The sequence below is a fragment of the Ctenocephalides felis genome, unplaced genomic scaffold (assembly GCF_003426905.1).
Source record: "Ctenocephalides felis isolate EL2017-DRISC unplaced genomic scaffold, ASM342690v1 CF-g0.4_SCAFFOLD_01604, whole genome shotgun sequence".
Classification (NCBI taxonomy): Eukaryota; Metazoa; Arthropoda; class Insecta; order Siphonaptera; family Pulicidae; genus Ctenocephalides; species Ctenocephalides felis.
The window spans coordinates 56,678,069-56,687,479 of NW_020537758.1; the positions used below are offsets into that span (position 1 = coordinate 56,678,069).

General features: G+C 26.5%; 1 pseudogene; it reads right to left on the reverse strand.

The window, feature by feature from the left end:
• Positions 1–2,468: 2,468 nt before the first annotated feature.
• Positions 2,469–9,303, reverse strand: LOC113373960 (annotated as a pseudogene).
• Between the last annotated feature and the right edge of the window lie 108 nt (positions 9,304–9,411).

Sequence of the window (9,411 nt, forward strand, 5' to 3'; positions counted from 1 at the left end):
TATGTTGATAATGGTCTTAACTATATATAGATTACTAACACCTAATTTTATTTTCTGGTAAGTATCTGACACAAATAAATAAAGCATAATATTATATTTTGAATGTGGTTATCCTGTATAAAAAAAATCTAATAAGAAATAAGGCTGATAGGCGCGAAACCCTATAGAGTTTCATCAAATGGCTTTTAAATTTTGAAAACCCGTGCAACCGTTTTTGAGAAAAAATTAACTGAAGGTATAATTTTAGCTCCCAGACACGCACCCATATTTGTTTTCGCCAAAAAATCCGACATGCTAATTTTATTTTTCTCGTTTCAAGTCATTCTGAAGACCAAAATTAGTGAAAGTGTGCATGTGTATGTATGTAAGCGAAAATTTTCTTAATTTGATTAAAATTTTCTTGATTTGACGAAACTCGATAAGGGCTAGAGTTGTTTAAGTTTGCCAAACGGTTGGGTGAGCTGTTCCTTAAAATTAGAGGAAAAGTGTAAAAAAACTGCGTTTTTGACAAAAATTCTGAACCAGTTTTGAGAATTTCGAAAATAATCAGTGGGCAATCGTACTGATTAGTTTTTCGTGAAGATCAGACGCGCAGTTTGTTGTAATTAATTGTGAAGAACTTTTTGAAAATCACTTTGTATGGAGATGACTAAAAACAAATTTTATGGAACAGCGATAAGTGATTCGATTATAAAAATTCATTAAATTTTTAAGTCATTCCATGTGTACGTTATGTGTGTGGATCTGTTTCGATTATTTATGTGTATGAAATTTGCCTTGACAAAGTAACACCTACAACTACCAAATTTTGTCAAGCGATTCAGAATAACTTGAACAATCGGGAAATCATAAAATTAGCGAATCGGAAAAAGAATATTCTGGATATTTATTTCAGCTTAGGTATAACCTAAGCATAGATAAATATATTATATTACAATAGTTATATGTCTAGAGAACCAAATATTTTTGACGAAAAGTTTGTCTTTTTATCTTATCGTTGTCTGTTTAAATTTGTGTAATTACTTATTTGATTATAAACAAATCTCATTTACTCATACATTTAGATAACTATAATTTTTTATAACTTTTTTTAAAGAAGGGTAAATAAACTAATTTTGCAAACGCCCACGTATTGTATATAGCGCTGCCACTGATCCCCGGATATATAATATTTTGAATATAGATAATTTTATTATTAAGTTAAGTGCTTTTATCAACAAGAATCGAACAATTTTTGAACGTTTGCCTATTATTTACCAATATCGAGCCAATATTACATTTGAAAGTGGAATCAATTATGTTAATTACATATGTTAATATAACAATATTCCCTCAACTGGAAATATTTGAATCTTGTTCAATTTTAAATATTATATTTTGTAGTAATATTAAATAAAAATTCAAGAGCTTTATTCAGTGAATTGAAATAGCTTAATTATTATCAATTTTATATGAAAGTTAACTTTCGTATGCTAGTTTACAAAAACATTTACCCGAAATTAACTGAAGGTTAAATGACAAGTTCTTTTATAGCACAACATTCAAAATTTAAGTAGCAATTCCATTTGTATATTGTAAAAAAAATATATATTCTATAAAAAACTAGTGGGGTGCATAACATCGTGCCTTAAGGCAAATTGCTGGAACTTTCCGTACCGTAATTAAAATTCTTGGTACGGAACCCAAAAAAAATTACACAAATTGTGTACACATAAAAATCTCTATAAAATATCTGATAATTTGATGTGCATAAGTCCAATAAACATTTTTGACCGCCAAATGACATTTTTAACTTATTTTTAATGAGAGTCCATAACCGCTAGACCTCCCAAAAATTTAATCAGTTTTTCATCTTGTCAATACAAGTAAAATGTTATTTGAATTATTAAAGTTGGACGCTCCGTTCTCTTAAAAACTAATTTACCGTTTTTGACACTTTTTGCCCCGTATCTTCGGAACGGCTAGACCTGGCTTAGCCAAAAACTAATCAGCACGTCTCCTCATCAATACGAATCGATTGTTTTTATTTAATTATTCAAGTCGGTTGTTCAGAAACCTTTAAAACGTACAGATATATAAAAATTTTATTTTCGACTTTTTTGCGATTACTATAACTTGCCCTACGGGAAGTTAAGTAATAAGTAATTTAAAGATAATAAATGAATAACGTAATATTTTTTTCATTTAGCATCTAATTAAGCATCATCCATAATATATTTATAACTTCTTCTTATTTTGCTAAATATTAATGTGGAATACATATTGATGCCAATTTAATTTGTTTTCTTTATATTACATTTATTAAACTAAAACAATTTCTTTAGGTATTTGAATAGTTTGTCACTGAAGGAACTCTTTTAGTTTAAATATTCGAACAGAGAGCACATAAGATTTTAATTAAAATGCAATCTATAACAACTTCATTTATTAACAGATTTGAATAACAAATATTTCATGAAAAACAAACTTCAGGTATTTTATGTTTGTTATTTATTTTGATCAACAGAAGTTTAAAATTCTTCGTTCTCAAATGGATGGTGTTTATGTCCAAGTGCTCTAAAATATTTCAAAATGGTTGAAATCATTGATCACATTGAGAGAATAATATAAAAACTATATATATATATATATATATATATATATATACTCGTATATGTGTGTGTGTGTGTGTTTGTATGTTAAAGAAGTTAGTTTTGATGTTGAGAAATATGAGTAAGTTCTTCAAGGGCAATACATCAAATAAAAGGCAAAGATTTAGAAGTTAATCTTTAATTTTTTCCAAACGTTTCGACAAAGGATTTTATGTTATGGCAATGCCTCGAAAAAATACGCATAAACTACTTTCTCCGTGCAAAATATATTATATATTTCACAAATATTTTGTTATATTCTGTTCAACAAAAACAAAAAACAAGTTAGTGTATATATGAGAGTGCAAAATTATGTGCCATGCGCTAGTTACTGATGTAAGACCATATTTATATCCACTGATGATGACATAAAATCCTATGTCGGAACGTTTGGAAAAAATTAAAGATTAACTTCTAAATCTTTGCCTTTTATTTGATGTATTGCCCTTGAAGAACTTACTCATATATATATATATATATATATATATATATATATATAATATATATATATATATATTTATACAAATGTTTGATATATATACAAACGTTAAAACGCCATAAAACATTTCTAGTATAATAATTGATTGATTGCAAATGTGGTATATAGTGAAAGCTATGAAACAAAAACTATATGAATAGTTTACCAACTGCAAACCATGCCACATATAAATGCTCCTGCGTCAATATTAGACTTTGTGAAAGCCAACCTAATTTAAAACTAATTCTATAAAATTTAAACATTTAAAGTTTCAAGATTTTGATATAATATTACCGCACTTTTAATTAATTTATTAATTTCTAAATTACAAAGCAAATTCATTTCTTTATTATATTGTTATTTGGCATGCCCAGCGAATTGACAAATTGAAAAAAAATTGAAAATTTTACAGCTTTACCATAGATTTATATGGTACCTAGTAGCATGTTAAACATTTTTGTATCTTCAAATTGTTCAATAGATTGAATATTCAATCTCTATATTTTTGTAAAAATTACTCTTTACGCAAAGCATTTATCAACTGTACTCTTTAATTGTACGCATCAGAAAATATCTGTACAATGGAAAAATGGGAAGGGTGGACAACCCTTGATAAAAATTGTTTTTTTTTTTTTTAAATAAAATTCATGCATTATTATAATATCAGTAAAAACACTCACTGACTGAAAGGTGAAACATTATTGGATTACCAAAACGGCTATTATAAAATATAGATTTGTGGAAGGCGGACAACCCTTGATGAAAATAAATAGATTTTCGAAGTAAAAAAAGTTCTATGTATTTTTCAACTTTAAATTATAGAAAAAATTTAAAGAAAATTAGTCCTAATATTTAAAAAAATAATATTAAGTCCTTGATAAAAATAAATAGTATTTTGAAGTTCAAAGAGTTGTATTTATTTTGTCAGTTCCGTATTAAAAAAATTAAAATAAAGAAAATTTATTCCAAAATTAAAAGTATTAGAGTTAGACAACCCTTAATAATATCAAATTGTATTTTAAAGTAAGATTTAAGCTTTTACTTCAAGCTCAAAAATATGAACTAAAATTATGTCAAAAATATTAAATGACTCTTTAATGACAATTACCAAATATTAATAGCTTGTTTTATTACAGTGTATTAGTGTAGTGTATTTGTGTATAATTAATTTTCTGTAAGTATTTATATATAAGTTCTATAACTTTATATCATTGTTCTCCTACATTATTTAAAATCTTTTAGTTTTTCAACTGAATGACGGTCTCGACGAAGACCGAAACATATAAATAAAGTATTTCAAAACTAATTCAGTTTTTTTTACTTGGTAAAAATTATAATATATATATATACCATATATATATATATATATATATATATATATATATATATATATATATATTTATATATGCATCTATACAATAGGTAAATATTTATAAGTACATATATATATTACATACCCTGTCATTGGAACAGTTCTATAGTTTTCATCAAGCTTACTAAAGCATTCCATGTCATCTTCCGATAATTCAAAATCAAAGATATTGAAGTTTTCAGCAATTCGAGATTTTGTTACTGATTTTGGTATTACAATATTGCCTAATTGTAAATTCCATCTAACAAACAAGAATATTTTACTTCACATTTTAAAAATCTTTTACTCTCTTACTTCTATTATTGTTAATATTTCATTTGAGCGCCTTATTGTTAATACAAAATGCTTTTGAAAAAGATAATAGATAATAAATAATATATTAAGTGTCATTTAAAAATTAGGGAGAAATTAATTTTTATTACAGTTTCCGCAAATTGCTTTTCTACTAAATGATATCTATAATTAAAAATTACCTCAATGTTAATTGGGCTGGTGTTTTTCCTAAAGCTTTAGCCCTTTCGTTGAGCCATTGATCATCAAGAACCTTTTTGTCTTCGGGTTTCGCCCAAGGTCTATCAGGAGAGCCCAGTGGACTATATGATGTTATTTGAATTCCACGTGCTTGACAGAATTGTCTTAGCCGGCTTTGATTCAAGTAAGGGTGCAACTCAACCTGGAAGAATATTATATTATGAACTCACATTGCATGTATATAAGTATGGAAAAAATGTTCAGCAATAGTGCAAAAATTCCAAAAAAAAATCACATTAAGGGTTGACTATCTGAAGTCAGAGTTAACTTGTGAAGTCATTGCCAAAAGAAAAGATCTTAAAAGGTAAGGAATAACCAAACAACATTGTACCTCAAATATTGAAATCAAAACTACCCAGAAAATAAAAACAACAATTTAAAACTCTTAATTCAATACCATTCCTAGGTGACAAAAACATGTACCTGGTTAGTAACTGGTTTGATTTTGCAGTGATCAAGAAGTCTTTGCAATTGCTTTGAATTGAAGTTAGAAACCCCAATGTTTTTCACCAATCCATCATTATATAAAGCTTCCATTGCTGTCCAAGTATCCAAATAATCAACATCAGAAAATTGAATCTGACCATTAACAGTTGGAAACAAATCTTCTTCTTCCTTTAATGGTTAAAATATTAAATCAATACATGAAAATAGTGTACTACATAAGTACTACTAACTTTGTAAGCCATAGGCCAATGAATCAAATACAAGTCTAGATACTTTAAGCCAAGATTGTCGAGTGTAGTTTGTAAAGCACCTTTGACTAAGTCTGGTCTGTGGAAAGTATTCCATAGTTTGCTCGTTATATAAAGATCCTCTCTGAAAAAAATAGCGCAATTTAAAAAAAATTGTATGATATTTGTAATAAAAAAAAAAATAGAAATTAGATACAGTCTAAGTTAAATACACAAATTATGTAACTATTCTATGTTTAAGAAATCAAATGATCCATGCATTACAATTAGTGAGCAAAGAAAATATAATAATAAATGAATATTTTTTTGTCTTCTCATCATTTACTATAACATGATTGTAGTATCTATGCAAATTTTCCACATTTATGTGTTAATGGCACAAATAATTTCAAGTAGTCGAAGAATGTTTATATTCTGTCAACAATATAAACAGGATAATTGAATTATGAAAAAAGAGGTGCAAATAAGGGCTATTAAATAACACAAACTGATTTTGGATATATGGCATTGAATTATAAGATTTTTTACATACAATTTAACCTGGAAGAACTGAGTATCAATTATTCTATTTCACTTCAGTATATAAGCAAATTACTTGAATAGTTTTAAATTTTTTAAATAAATTTGTATCCAAATTCAAGAGCCAAAATTATTCGGTTTTAAAGTTTCTTCAATTTTTTTTTGCACAAAAAATATTTACTATACAGATTATGTCAGTAATTCGAAACATATTAAGTTTAGTTTCCTCATCTTCATTTACAAAATAAATATATATATATATATATATATATACGAGTATATATATATATATATATATATATATATATATAAATATATATATATATATATATATTAAATGAATATATATATATATATATATATATATATATATATATATATATGAATATATATATATTCCGAAGGAAAATATTGATTATTTAAAAATGGACTAATGTGACCTAATATCAAACATTGTAGAATCAATCAATAAATTTAAGTTTTTAAAGCCGTACACAAGTCTGCTCTACAATTAATCAAAACTATAATAAAAGTACATGGATGTGCATTAATTTTTCTTTTTATGTAATACTCTTTCCAGAGTTGAATAGATTTGAATATGACAATGAATACTTAATTGATGTGGCAAGAAATTAATTGAGCATAATATGTTTAAATAACATGTGTTTGTAAATAACATGCACTAAAAAGTAACAGTGTATGATATGTCAGATAAATTTATGAAACTAATCAACCTTTTAACTATGCCTTCCTCAATTTTGCTTTTGATAGCTGAGCCAACTTCTTTTTCATTGCCATAAACATGAGCACAATCAATATGCCTATATCCAAGGTCAATCGCATCTCTGACAGCACGATCTACTTTTCCTGGCTCTGACTAATAAATGAAATGATTAATTACCATTAATAATACTAATACCACTTACGTATCTACTACTGCATATAGATTAATAATGATACAAGTTGATAATGTTTTTAAAATTATAGGAATGATTGTTAAAATAAATAATGCTTGTAATCAAATTCAATTATAATGTTCTGTCACTATTTTTGGAGCCTCTATTTAAACTAATTAGATCTGAAGAGATCCATATATTCTATAACAAATAAAATTATTTAATTTAAGATCAATTAAAATAAAATAGAAATATTTAACTTATATATTCGATAACTTCTGATTTTGCATAAATGATTTATCAAAAGTATACACATAGTAAAATATATAACAATATCATTGCTGTAAATAAGTAATTTGCAAAGTCAGTATATACACTGAAGGAAAATATTGATTATTTAAAAATAGACTAATGTGACTAAATATGAAACATTGTACGATCAATCAATAAATTTAAATTATTAAACCCGTACAACTATAATGAAGCACATGGCTATAAATTAATATAAAATATTATTTGTTTCTGATAGTAATAGCTATAATGACTATAAAAGATGATACCTGATTACTTGCCTCGCTATATTAAGAAATTATATATTATTCAAGTTTTTGCTTTGATCTATTTAAAAAATAATAATATTAGCATATTAACTCATATTCAATTATTAATTTAATTTTGTTTATAAGACAATTTTTATTAGAGTATTCAATATGCCGATAAGTCTTTTCTATAGAGAACCTTCCAGTGTTAACACTTGTTAAAAATTTTTTATAACATGTGTCAACACGTTATAATGTAATGATGTAATAATTTAGTGTATAAAGAAATAATTATGTGTTTTAAATATTATTTGTTACATCACTAATGATATATCAAATATATCCCTCTATCGAAAGCACTCAAAATATGCACAGATTGGGCGTAGTGTATCTGACAAAAACAAATTTCAAGTATATGCATAAAAGGCTGATAGCTTTATATAATGCTATTTAATTGGAATTTTTCAATGCTGAATATATGTGTTATGATTAAGTAAAAACAAAATATGTATTACATCAAGATTATTTTTACAATATATTGTACCCACGTATATTTATATTTTGCTATATTGTAGAATATATTCTTGATGCGCAAACTGTACTTTTTCTAAAATAAGTACTGTAATTTATTAAATTATATAATTGACATTTTATTGCAAAGCCTGCATAAATAATTGGGATATTAAAAACTTATTTTGTCATTTTGTACGCTTAATAGAATTTGGCTCAGTGCTTATATACCAGCGAAGTTCAAAGACAATCTAATGTAAACGAATAAAAAGTAAATATAAAATAAGGCTGCTGAACTCTGGGAGTCTCGATAACATCAAATCATGGAGAAACATATTAAAATGCTGGTCCTGTATTTAACAGATTGCCTGACAAGGGATATATCTTCATAATTCATGTAACATCACTAAAAACAAAATTTGTTACATTCAATTAGAATCACTCATAGAAATCATACTATTAGAACAAAAAGGTTTATGAAACAAAATATCTGAAATAGAATAAATAAGTATAGGTTATAGTGGATTATGGTAATATCGTTTCTATATTTAAATAATTCGCTGTTAATGCTTTCGCCAACTTATACTATATTGTCTAAGAACTTATGTTTCTAGGTCATACTTTTATAAAATTTACCTTCCAGGTTCCCAATCCAAGAACAGGAAATTGATTTCCATGTTAAACGTTACAAATTGTTTTGGTTTCAAACTCATGATGTTCAACAGATATAATTACAGCTCACAAATTTTCCTGAAGTGATTGTACTCGAATCTTGGTTATTTGCACAAAGTTATTATCAGCAATGGAAAACTTGTCAATTCAAGGCTTATCAAACAGATCAATCTAGAATCTAATTGGATACTTCATTCGTGCGTGATCGGCTCTGAAGTCGAAGGCAATAAATTGTAACTGATAAGTTGGTTGTTTTCAGATGTAAGATCTGTCAGAGTTTCTAACCACAGATTAAAAAAAAGTGCTGAGAAAGCTGTCTGAAGTTAGGTGTAACACATTACAGATTTGTCAAATCTTTTGCACTGTGCTTTCAACTTTTTTATGTTGGATTCGCCGAATATAATGATTAGTTTAGTTTCATTAAGGCGCGCCACACCTAACAAACGAACACGAACGAACATATCGAACAAGAAAATACAAAGAAGAACGAACGCGAAATATTTCAAACAAACGTCTCAAAGCAATGAGCCTAGACAATATACTAATATAGACGTTTCTCTCTCGCGGTA